The following is a 13069-nucleotide window of genomic DNA, read 5'->3' on the forward strand; positions in this document are numbered from 1 at the left end:
TGGACGATTCCTGAACAATCACTGGAAACAGTCCGTCTAGTAAATACGTGTTAGTAAGCGAACGGAACTACATAAATTCGAACTATTACGTAAACCTAATAACAGAAAATACAGCTGCCAGACAGATTCATAGGAAGAATTCCCAGGAAGTATACGGCACGAACGAAGGAGGTACTGTAAAAACTCTTCTTCGATCGATACTTGAATACAGTCGCTCATCCTTCGACTCTTGCCAGGTAGAATTGATACAGGAAAAAAATAGGACGCAAAGAAGATCAGCACGCTACGTGACGGATATTCTAATCCAATGTTAGTGGCAGGCGGTACAAGAGAGACGTTTTGCGCTACGGTGTTCTCGACTGTTCAAATACCGAGAGTGTGCGCTCCCATAAAACTCACGCAGAATATATTGAAGAGCGAAAGAAACAGGTACACCAAACTAATATCGTGTAGAGCCCCCGCGAGAACGCAGAAGTGCCGCCACACGACGTGGCATGGACTCGACTAATATTTGAAGTAGTGCTGGAGGGAATTGACACCTTGAATCCTGCAGGGCTGTCCATACATCCGTAAGAGTTCGAGGGGAAGGAGATCTATTCTGAACAGCAAGCTGCAACGTATCGCAGAAATGCTCAATAAAGTTCATCTCTAGGGAGTTTGGTGGCCAGCAAAGGTCTTTAAACTCAGAAGATTGTTCCTGGAGTAACTCAGTAGCAATTTTGGACGTGTGGTGCGTCGCATTGGCCTTCTGGAATTGCCCAAGTCCGTCGGTAGGCACAATGGACATGAATGGACGCAGGTGATCAGACAGGATGCTTACGTACGTCTCCCTCGAGCATGGGTGTGTGTGTTGTTCTTAGCATATGTTAGTTTAAGTAGTGTGTAAGCCTAGGGACCGATGACCTCTGCAGCTTGGCCCCTTAAGAAATCACACACATTTGAACATTTTCTTACGTACGTGTTACCCGTCAGAGTCGTATCTAGACGTATGAAGGGTCCCATATCACTCCAACTACACACGCCCCACACCATTATAGAGCCCCCATCAGCGTGAACACTCCCCTACTGACATGCAGGTTCCACGGATTGATGAGGTTCTCTCCATACCCGTACACGTCCATCCGCCCGATACAATTTGAAACGAGACACGTCCGACCATGCAACATGTTTTCAGTCATCAACAGTCGGTGTTGACTATTCCAGGTGAGGCGCACTCGTCATCAAGGATACACGAGTGGACTTTCGGCTCCGAAAGCCCATATCGATGAAGTTTCGTTGAATGGTTCGCACACTGACACTTATTGATGGTCCAGAATTGAAATCTGCAGCAGTCTGCGGAAGGGTTGCAATTTTGTCACGTTGAACGATTCTCTTCAGTCGTCGTTGGTCCCGCTCTTGCAGGATCTTTTTCCGGCCGCAGATCCGGTCGCAGATTTGACGTTTTACCGGATTCCTGATATTCACGGTACACTCGTGAAATGGTCTTACGGGAAAATCCCCACCCCACTTCATCTCTACCTCGGAGATGCTGTGTCCTATCGCCCGTGCGCCGACTATAACACAACGTTGAAACTCACTTAAATGTTAGCAGCAGTAAACGATCTAACAACAGCACCAGACACTTGTTGTCTTACCGCAGCGCCGCATTCTGCCTGTTTACACATCTCTGTATTTGAATATGCATGCCCATACCATTTTCTTTGGCGCTTGGTGTATTTGTTCGTGTTACATAATTTTCGTCGGAAGACCATGATATTAAAATTAGAGCTTCAAGTTCAGACGTAGGTCGACCAACTGCTATTTTTCCCGCGCAACTTCCGCAGTCTGGGCAGGCAAGGGAGGAAGTGACAATGGTATACGAAGTACGCTCCGCCGAGCACCAGAGGCTAGTTTGCAGGGTACAGATGCGGGCGGTATTGTTGGTGGATTGTAGTAACGTAACTGAAGTGACGGACTGAAAAAATCACTTTGCAACGAACTACTGCTACACAAGTATTGCCGGCCGGTGTGGCCGAGCGGTTCTAGGCGCTTCAGTCTGGAACCGCGCGACCACTACGGTCGAAGGTTCGAATCCTGCCTCGGGCATGGATGTGTGTGATGTCCTTAGGTTAGTTATGTTTAAGTATTTCTAAGTTCTAGGGGACTGATGACCTCAGATGTTAAGTCCCATAGTGCTTAGAGCCATTTTGAACAACAAGTATTCCTGGCGCCAAACACTCAGCAAAGAACTATAATAAAGTCACAAAAGGTTGCGGTGAAGCCAGATTTCTGGTGTCAAATACAGTGCGTGCATTGGGATCCACAGAGGTTTCTGGCCAGCCAGCGTATCTGGCTAACTGACTACTCTACTTCTGGCAGCGGGAGTGAGCGAAACTGTTTGCTTGACGGCCCGCCCGGCTAGAGGGCTGGATTTACGAGGTGAGGCCGCTCATAATCGCAGCATAAAGACGTCGGGGTGGGCCGCCCGCATTCCTGCTCAGCGCGCCTTTGCTCTCTGCTCGCCTTTATCTCGGCGCGCCGGGGCGGCCAGCTCCATTAAGCGGAGAGGCTGCGCTTGTTTCCCTCCGAGATACCACTTCATAAATATGAATTTATGCGCCGACAGTTTAGGCTAACCAGGCCGTAGTGTGTGGCTGCCGAGCGCGGCTGCAGTCAGCGGCTGCTCCGTCCGTTCTGGCGGCAGGCACGGGTGCCGCCTACCAGCACAGCTCCACCCATGGGCAGAAACTGCACTGGGTGAGGCCAATCGACAGTGGACGTCACGCCAGGAAAGAAAGTCGTGAGATGCAAAGGTAATTTCGAGAGTACACCAAGGGAGTGTTATACGGCTGTTACTGTTTACAATGTATACACACATCAGAAAATGTTTTATATCACCTCGGTTCCGAGAGTCCTAAACCCATACAGAAAGTTGGAATAGAGATCAACATAATCATTCTTTCAGTCCTTTTTATTGCTCATGAAAAACACACATTACATGTTGTGCCACCATAGAGCGAGACCTTCAGAGGTTGTGATCCAGATTGCGAACACACCGGTACCTCTAATACCTAGTAGCACGACCTCTTGCATTGATGCATGCCTGTGTTCGCTGTGGCATACTATCCACAAGTTCATCAAGCCACTGTTGGTCCAGATTGTCCCACTCCTCAACGGCGATTCGGCGTAGATCCCTCAGAGTGGTTGGTGGAACATGTCGTTCATAAACTGCCCTTTCCAATCTATCCTAGGCGTGTTCGATAGAGTTCATGTCTGGAAAACATGCTGGCCACTCTAGTTGAGCGACGTCGTTATCCTGAAGGAAGTCATTCACAAGATATGTACGGCGGGGGCGCGAATTGTTGTCCATGAATACGAATGCCTCGCCAATATACGGCGTATATGGTTGCACTATCGGTCGGAGACTGGCATTCACGTATCGCACAGCCGTTACGGCGCCTTCCATGACCACCAGCTGCGTACATCGGCCCGACATAATGCCACCCCAAAACAGCAGTGTGCCTTAGAGTGTGTCTAAGGCGTACAGCCTGACCAGGTCGCCTCCAAACACTTCTGGTTGAAGGCATATGCGACACTCATCGGTGATGAGAACGTGATGCCAATCCTGAGCGGTCCATTCGGCATGTTGTTGGACCCATATGTACCGCGCTGTATGGTGTCGAGATTGCAAAGATGGACCTCGCCGTGGACGTCGGGAGTGAAGTTGCGCATCATGCAGCCTATTGCGCACAGTTTGAGTCGTAACTCGACGTCCTGTGGCTGCACGAAAAGCATTATTCAACATGATGGCTTTGGTGTCGGGGTTGCTCCGAGTCATAATCCGTAGGTAGCGGTCATCCACTGCAGTAGTAGCCCGTGGACGGCCTGAGCAAGGCACTTCATCTACAGTTCCTGTCTCTCTGTGTCTCCTCCATGCCCGAACAACATAGCTTTGGCTAACTCCGAGACGCCTGGACACTTGCCTTGCTGAGAGCCCTTCCTGACACAAAATAATAATGCAGACATGATCAAACCGCGGTATTGACCGTCTAGGCATGGTTGAACTACATACAACACGAGCCGTGTATTCCTTCCTGGTAGAATGACTGGAAGTGATCGGCTGTTGACCCCCTCCGTCTAATAGGCGCTGCTCGTTCATGGTTGTTTACATCTTTGGGCGGGTTGTGTGATATCTCTGAAGTCAAAGGGACTGTGTCTGTGATACAACATCTAAAGTCAATGTCTATCTTCAGGTGTTCGGGGAACTGGGGTGATACAAAACTTTTTTTGATGTGTGTATTAATGATCTAGTGGCTAATAGTCCGAGGCTACGTCACGCTATTCGCGGACAATGCTGCTGTCTGTAGGAGAGTTGCAGCGGCAGAAGACGGTAGCGAAATGCAGGAAGACCTGCAGGGGATCGACGATTGTTGCGGAGACTTGCAACTGACTGTGAACGTAAATAAATGGAACGTATTGAGCGTAGTTTTGCTACTGATCTATTAAACCATTAGAGACAACTCACTGCAAACAGTAACTACCGTGAAATATCTAGGCATAACCATTAGGAGTGACCTGAAGTGGCCATATCAATCAAATACTAGGAAAAACAGATGCCAGGCTGAGATTCACAGGGAGAATCTCAAGGGAAGGAAATGTAATTTATCCACGACACAAGTTGCTTACGAAACACTCGTCCGACCGATTCTTGAATACTGTTCAACACAATGGGACCCTTACCAAGTAGGATCCATAGCCGAGATGCAATGGAGAGCCACTCGTTTCATTACGGGATCATTTACTCGGTTCGAGAGTGTTACCCGTTTCCACACACGCAACAATAGTGTCGCCACAACTAGTGGCATAGTGTAGTTCCAATTTCCAGTCTTTAGTTGGACAACTTAAGAGACGCAGCATTTCTCATGCCACAAAAAGTGCAACTTGGTTGTGTTTTGTTGCGCCATTTTCTTTCCACCACTGCTACCTGGTGGCAGTATTTCGAAACATGAGTATTCTGTCGCAGTATCGTGGAGTAATTGTTGCTGTAATCCATCCGATTTCAGTGTGTTTTCACTTTATTATTGAAAAATGTGAAAACAGTGGTCGGCAGGAACACTTTCTCAACTTCTGGAACTACAAGAACAGCAAGCTACGTTCTTCTGCATTAGTGAGCATGCGCGTGTGTCTGTATGTGCGCGTTTGAGTGTGAGTGTGTGTGTGTGAATGTGTTTGTGTGTGTGTGGGGAGTATTTGCAAATTAAGGACGTATCCAACAATCTTAAAAAAATTTTGCATGAATGAATAAATAAACGTAATATATGTAACGAAAAAAGCGAAAAATAAAAATAAATAAACAAATAAATAAACGTAATATACGTAACCAAAAAAGCGAATCGTATAAACTTCGTGATTTGTGAGACCAAGCGTTGTATAAATCGTGGATTATATACACGAAATAGCTGTTTAGTGTGATGTGGTAGCTGTTAAACTAAAAATTAGTTATTCGAAATGCCTACATAAACGAATACAATAACACTGCAAAATCTTAGAAGAGTGGCGTGTCTGCAGATGGTATTGACATGCCAGCGCTTGCTTGTTGGCACTGCATACCGTGTTTTCGTCTCTGTGGTCTATTTTCAGATCCAACATTTGTGTTTCGGCTTCCTTGTATTTAACTCTTGTCACAGCTCTAATACCATAACGGACACTGTAACACTCATACCCGATCATATGATTTCAGTTGACACCATATCGAAAGCTGCGCAGCTACTTAGAATTTGTGAACGGGAGCTCATGATGCCACTACAGAAAGTCACGAGCTGTCGTACCACATCACTTGCGTGTGTGAACCCGGCTTTACGAGAATGTTCAGCAAAGTGAGCAATGTGGATTATATACACGAAATAACTCCCTAGTGTGATGCGGTAGCTGTTAAACTAAAAATTAGTTATTCGAAATGCCTACGTGGTGTTCTGGTCACTGACAGAGAGAGAGAGAGAGAGAGAGAGAGAGAGAGAGAGCATTTCAGGAAGAGTCATGCAGAATATTAGTTCCTCCAACAAACGCCTCGCAATCGCAAAACGATTTAGAAGAAAAAAAAACCCGGAGAAATTACAACTAATACTGAGGTTTACCGACAATCATTCTTCTCACGCGCCATTTGAGACTGGAACAGTACATGGGGAAAAGACACTGGTAACTGAAGTACCCTCCGTCACACATCATGTGGCGGCTTGTGCAGTATAACTGTAGATGTAGATTTAAAGACACCAAGCCGTCCTCCCTAATATCGTTCGAAAACGATCTGTGGATGAGAACTAACAGTTTATTTCAAATGGCGGCATTCACGCCAACAGTCGACAGAATGGCATGCCATTGAACAACAACGTCTTGCATTGTCTGGAAGAAACTTTTGACACTGAAGGGTTGAGTGTGTCATTTGTTAACGTCTCAAATCAACCTATTGTCGTCTTGCACGCTCATGGTATAGTAGTGAATTTTGTGTTTTTGTGTCTGTAGAAACTGTAGTTTATTGCTAGTATTTTCGTAACACTTTGCAGAGGTTCGATGAGGAGTTGGTATTATTCCTACTATTTCTCTCTCACGACAGAGACATCATATATGAAATAATAAGCTTCTTTAGCTCTTGCAAAAAAGCGGCACAGTGCATAAATAAGAATAGATGTTTTAAAAAGCGTTTTCTTATGAAAATTTCCTCACTTGTGAAAACGCTAGTCGTATTGAACGATAAAATACAGGTTTGTGACGTTATTTGACATAAAGAAAAGAAGGCGCTAAGTACAAAATAGAATGACATCATGTCCCACCAAGGAGTTAAGTGTGTCCGACGTAGCTGTGGAACCAGCAACAGAGAGGCAGGCCCCAGTCGCCGCATACACTGCAGGCCATTCCCCACACATCGTCAGGTGGCGTATCGGCTTTAGCCAAGTAGGCCTTAGAAAAAGAAGGCCGAGAAAACCGTTGCGCCATTTAGTACTTCAGACTGGTAGGATCTGGTGCACAAACTAAATCTGCAACTTGACAAAGCAGCAAGCAGCACTGCATCGACTGAGCATTTCAGATACTGTGGACCAACTTGAGTACTGCAACTGGATATTGGAATGTGATCATGATGAAGAGGTGTATATTGGAGCGCCTTTTTTTTTTCACTATGAACCATTGCTGCACTCATTCGATAATTCGTACTATCAAAAACACCTGGTTATGAGGGGAATTTGCAAACTTGAAAATTCATACAAACTTATTCATACGAGTTATAAACCTAGTCTTGGCGTAATTTTGTAGGAAAATATTTCAAGTTTTGAGTCACGTAGCACTCTACAACCGGACCGCATCACCACAAGCGCTAGCGACAATTGACGAAAAGATGGCTACCTTCGGCGATCACGAAGGTGCTCGATGTGTGTTTTGTTTTGAAGAATCGGAGACGACTGTCCAACGAAATTTTCGTACCGAATGATATAAAGAGCCTCTCAGGAGTAGTGCTATTTACAATGGCACAAGTGTTTTGTTGAAGCTGGGCGCTCGGTATGGCACAAAAGAAACCTCATGCTGATCACCTCAGTCTGACGACGTTGTAGAGCAAGGTAGACCAAAGCTTTGTTAACATTCCTACAAAATCGACCCAGAGTGCACCTCGCGAGCAGCTCGTACAAATGTTACTGTTTGGCATATTTCGGAAGACATTCACATCTCAAACCGTACAAATTAATGGTAGTGCAAGAGCTAAAAGACATTGATACGATTGCTCGTCAGGACTTTTACGGGAAAATGTTACATCTAATAGATAAGGACGAATATTCCAGTGTAAACGTTATTTTCAGTGACGAAGTGAAAGTCCGCGGCAAACCTGAGAACATGGTCGTGGTAGCACAAAATGTAACTTGTTTTGTGCACTGAGAAACAACAAAATTTACCGCTCTCTCTTTCACTAAGAGAAAATAATCTACGAAATAGTGTGTGTACTATGCTGGAAGTCTTTTTAATCTCGCTGACATGAAGTTGACCAAGGACGCGGCACAGTTACACTTCAGTCACCATGCCTCACCTCTCTACCTGACTGATGTCCAGGATTTCCTCAATAACTGTTTTCCAGGTAAATGGATTGGCCGAGGTGCGCCGATTGCGTTTCCACACTTTCACCGGAACTGACCCCCCTTGATTTATTCTTGTAGGAATTCGACAAGGATACTATGTTTGTATCACCGCTGCTCGTTTCTCTAGCACAGTTCTGAGCAAGAATCTACGTCTCAGTTGAATAAGTTACTCCTGATATGCTGGAGCGAGTTTGGCAAGAAATCGATTTGAGTCACATTCAAGATGTTTAGCTATTTCGAGTCCCAAGAAAAAAACAAATTAATAATGATTTTTTAAGCATTACTTGTCAGATGAAATGAGCAGAGGACAATTGTCACTTCATGAAGTTCGAAGCCTCAGAGTTTAAGCACTGAGAAACCCTAGTGGAGAATATTTGTGAAGGGGAGAGAGATAAGACGCATAAGATCAAAACACGCACATTAAGACATTATTTGAACTGCAGTTGGACGACAACAGAAGTTTTCCATATGTTACGTAAAGTAAGAACCTCCAGTAGCCCGTCAGATCACGGACTACACACGTGATGGAACTATTTGAGACTGCGCCAAGGGATAGAAGCCCTGACATCAACAGAAGCTTTCCAGTATACTTAAGTGGTAACGTCGAGCGGAAACCTCTAGGAGAAATTCAACATTAAAGTATTTACGTGTCAAGGGAGCCGGCTAATGGAAATATCCCGAAAGGCTATTATCGAGGGTCAGCCGCAACTTAGACGGTATATAAGCAAGAGATGAAATGAGAAGAGTCAATCTAACGGAGAATTCTGATGGAGTAGTCTGACGGAGGAGTTCGAGAGCATTAGTACGCCAGGCAGCAGCAACCTGAGTATGCAGAAGTAATATTCGCAGTGAGAAGTCGATGATCAGATCTGGAGACACGCACATCAACTGCAAGATAAGTAATCATTATCTATTCTGGCGAATAGCTCTGAACATAGACGATCTGTCTTTGTCTCAAGGAACAGCTAGCATTTGTAGCTTCTTAATTAACAAGAACAATTTATGGAATAGTAATTGTCTCTTGTAAGCCTAGGCGAGTGGCCTGTTGATAAGAATAAGTTGAGTCTGACAAGTAATACAGAAAGGGGTTAGGAACGGGCACCTCTTTTATAAGTTATCAAAGAGAATAAAGACATTACTTAAATAAACACCGAACTCTTCAGCATACCCATCCTGCCATTAATCCTAAAAAGATTACCATTGCAACCAATAACCACCCAGTTTCACCTCGAAGAGCTTTCTCCTCTCATCTCCGACAACAAACGTGGACACCCCAACAACCCTCTTGATTGTCGTCAACGTTCCGATCGCACTACAGATCTGTGCTGGGACGCGACAATAAGTCACAAAAAATTTGATGTACTACTTTGCTGCAGAAATGACACAAACCAGGTCTGTTTTTCATACTTATAAATCTACACAAAGTTTCAATGCTGTAAAGTCCTTTTACAAACGCTGATGTTGTCGCATTGGTGGTGTGTGCTCTTCCATTGTCCTGCACGAAATAGCCGTAGGAATTTCCTTTAGTTGTTAGTTGTCTGTAGAGAACTGTTTCCGTGGTGTCTCAAAATACTTGTGCCTTAGCATCTGTAGGGATACTGCACTCTGGGGCACATCGTCCTGCTTCGTTTTGCGGTAAAAATGCGAACCTTCCACTACAGACTAGGCCCGTAAAAGATGCAACGAAATTTTCTACCGTATGTGGTCAGTATTGTCGAGAAATATACGCGTTGCAAGGTCTTCGTAACTCGTTACTTTCGTTGGTAAATCTCATTATGTATAAATGTCTTCTGAAATTTGTAGTCGATCCTCCAGTTAAAGAGCAGGGCCTGTCTGTACAGCTAACGGTTTGCCTTGTTTCTTGGCTCCTCGCTTAAAAAATTCTAAATGTACTCACACAATGTAGTTTAAATTCCCAATATTTTGAACCGATCTTTACAAAGAGCTAGGTTGGTATTTACGGTTAGTATTTCTGTGGCACTGTACTATGAAACTGTCATCATATTTTGCCCGTATGTTCCACAGAAAAGATTTCCATAGTTACAAACTGAGTGTACATATGAACAGTGCGTAACACGCTGGTGACAGGACACTGTGAGCATAACATGCTGATGACATTCTGTTTGTATCTTTGTTCAAACCACTTCAACTGAAAATCAATTTCATTTTTAGAAAAGTTGTGTTTCTTGTGCAGTTTCCTGGTTCTTCTATTTAAACAAAAAATCACAGTTTTTGTTTGTTTTCCATTACATTATGATTTCGATACGCAATGAGAAAATTTACCGTATTGTCGTCAATGTGAACTCATACGAACAGTATGACGAGCTGTTCTAAAATATAATTAATCTCTGCATTCATCTGAGATGACAATTTGAGCATATAGTCGAACTGAACGTACGTCCGTCGAACCAATGTTGATGTCGGCGATTTGCAGTTCCCGCACAGGTCATTCACGAGCTCACGCCATCTATTGCTTTCGCACAGCGTTTAATTCAAAGGCAGCAGCATGTGAAACGTGTCTAGGAGTACGGAAATGGAGTCTTACCAACACTGGCGATTCGGCCCCAGCCGGTTATGGAGTGCACGCGGAGAAGGATGTATGGCGGGTGCCATAGCGTATTCGGTACTCCACGTCACTGCCGACTAGGCTTGCTGAATACCGATTCGGTACGAACTGCATACGCGGATAAATTATACATGTGACTAACGAAAGCTATCAGGCAATGACGAAATGGAACTTCAAGTCTCGCGGGAACATTTACACTCACACCTCTAATACTTCGCGTAGGAAAGGTGCCTGTGTGCACGAATGATAGGGATAACTTTTGAAATTAGGCGACTGAACCTACAGCTCACTCGCTGCTCAGTAACAAATGCATACGATATCCAACAGGTAGCTGTACTAAGCGAGAGTGGTCTCCATTGAGAACGAACGTCGGCGTGAGCGGCGGGTTGCATAGCCGGCAGGCGGCGGCAGCTCCGTGGGAAACTGGGTCAGCTCCTGCCTACCTGCGCCGCGCTGGCCGCCGCTCGGCTCGCCTCCCAAAAAGAGCAACGGCTGCGGCAGCCACGAGGTGGGCGAGCGCTGAGCGGCCGGGCACGGCGGGCCGGTTTTTTGTGGCCGCGACGTGTGTCTTGTTGGCGTACCTGCAGAGGTGGAGAGGCTCTTCTCGTCTTTCACCAGAGATTCCCTCTTATCTGGCGGCCGCCGGCGTGGAGAATGCAGTGTAAACACGCCGCGCCGCCCGACTACCAGGCCCTCCACTTCCTGCGCGTCTCATCACTTCGAGGGCACTCTTTCCCCGCTTGCGTCAACTTTCACTAACGTGCATTTTTATTCCGTCCGACCAGGAACGAAGAGCAGTGACATGCATTTGGCAACACGAGTGTTTATTCTGGAACGCTTCTACGTGTCCTTACATATTCTCCTCTAGGTCTTCTACCGCAGCACCTTGAACACCAAGCGCTGTCGACATACCGGAGAGAGCAATGCGCTTTAGTTGTGTAGCGCTTATGAGTGCGATAACTTGTCGCGGCCAGTTCCCAAAAAGAACTTTCAAACCTGCGATTTCTCGGTTCACCCCTCTCCCTCCCCCTCTCTCTCTCTCCCCCTCCCTCTCTGTCTGTCTGCCTGTCTCTCTCTCTCTCTCTCTCTCTCTCTCTCTCTCTCTCTCTCTCACACACACACACACACACACAAATACACACGTACACACATCACTTCCATCGTGCTTTAAGGCAATGGAGATCAAAAATTCATTCCTTAGTGAGCACTTGTGAATTTATTTTTAAAAAAAGTGTGTAAAATTTTATGGGACTTAACTGCTATGGTCATCAGTCCCTAAGCTTACACACTACTTAACCTAAATTATCCTAAGGACAAACACACACACCCATGCCCGAGGGAGGACTCGAACCTCGGCCGGGACCAGCCGCACAGTCCATAACTGCAGCGCCGCAGACCGCTCGGCTAATCCCGCGCGGCGAATTTATTTCAGGATGTCTTGAGCAGCGCACAGTATAGTTCATGAGGCCAAATGATGCCTTCAATAAACAAATAAGCGGCTACAGTGAACGGAATTTTTTAAATTGATGGAAAATGTTGATCTAATACATGGCGGTGAGGAAGCAAGTTATTTTATTTGTTATTTTGTGTTTCATACAGTACAAAAACAAGTTGAGAATGGTGTGCACGAGAATAGTCACTGGACATTAACGAATGGCAGTAAAGCAGAAAATCACTTACAGATGAACGTTTTGCATCAATCGAAGAAGGGAGTACATTTCTTAAAAGCGTCATTCGTTGGGGAGAAAAGCATTACTACTGCCGAAATGCTCGTTTTTGAAAGATGCTTTGCTCTTGATTGTTACGATATTATTATTATTGTTGTTGTTATTATCGCCTTATTACGATTTGTCTCTTGCCATCTGAAACACAGGCAATGTTCCATTTTTCGTCTCGTTATCAGTTTGAGAAGGATTCTGAATTTCATTTCGATGCAACGCACAGAATGAGATCGCTGTAGCGATTTTGAATATTTGAACGCTTGCTTTTTGCGACCAGAGGGGTTCCTAGTATAAGGCGTATGAACAGTTAAAAACATAGGGTCCACGAGGACACGTTTACGAAGGATATCTACAAACATTATCTCACATAGTAACAAATATTTGCAGAAGTGTGGATGTCGATGAGAAACTGGATGCCTGCCCAATTTGTGTCACCTACGTAAATGATTTGGCGGTGCAATAGACCAGATGACTGGGAGCCTGCCTTCAGTTTTCCACCGGGCGAAAATGTGGACCTTAAACCAAACCCGAAGAAATTTCGCGTAATTTGAGTATCCATAAGAAATGTAAAATCTCCGAACTCCACGAACAATTGCCTCCAAATTTTCTTACGGTATGTCAGTAGTGTATCAGAAAACGATGGAAACCTTCGGCGCAACTTAGAACGAGTTGCTCAGTTGGGCAAA

Source organism: Schistocerca piceifrons, chromosome 4, assembly GCF_021461385.2.
Source record: "Schistocerca piceifrons isolate TAMUIC-IGC-003096 chromosome 4, iqSchPice1.1, whole genome shotgun sequence".
NCBI classification, from domain to species: Eukaryota; Metazoa; Arthropoda; class Insecta; order Orthoptera; family Acrididae; genus Schistocerca; species Schistocerca piceifrons.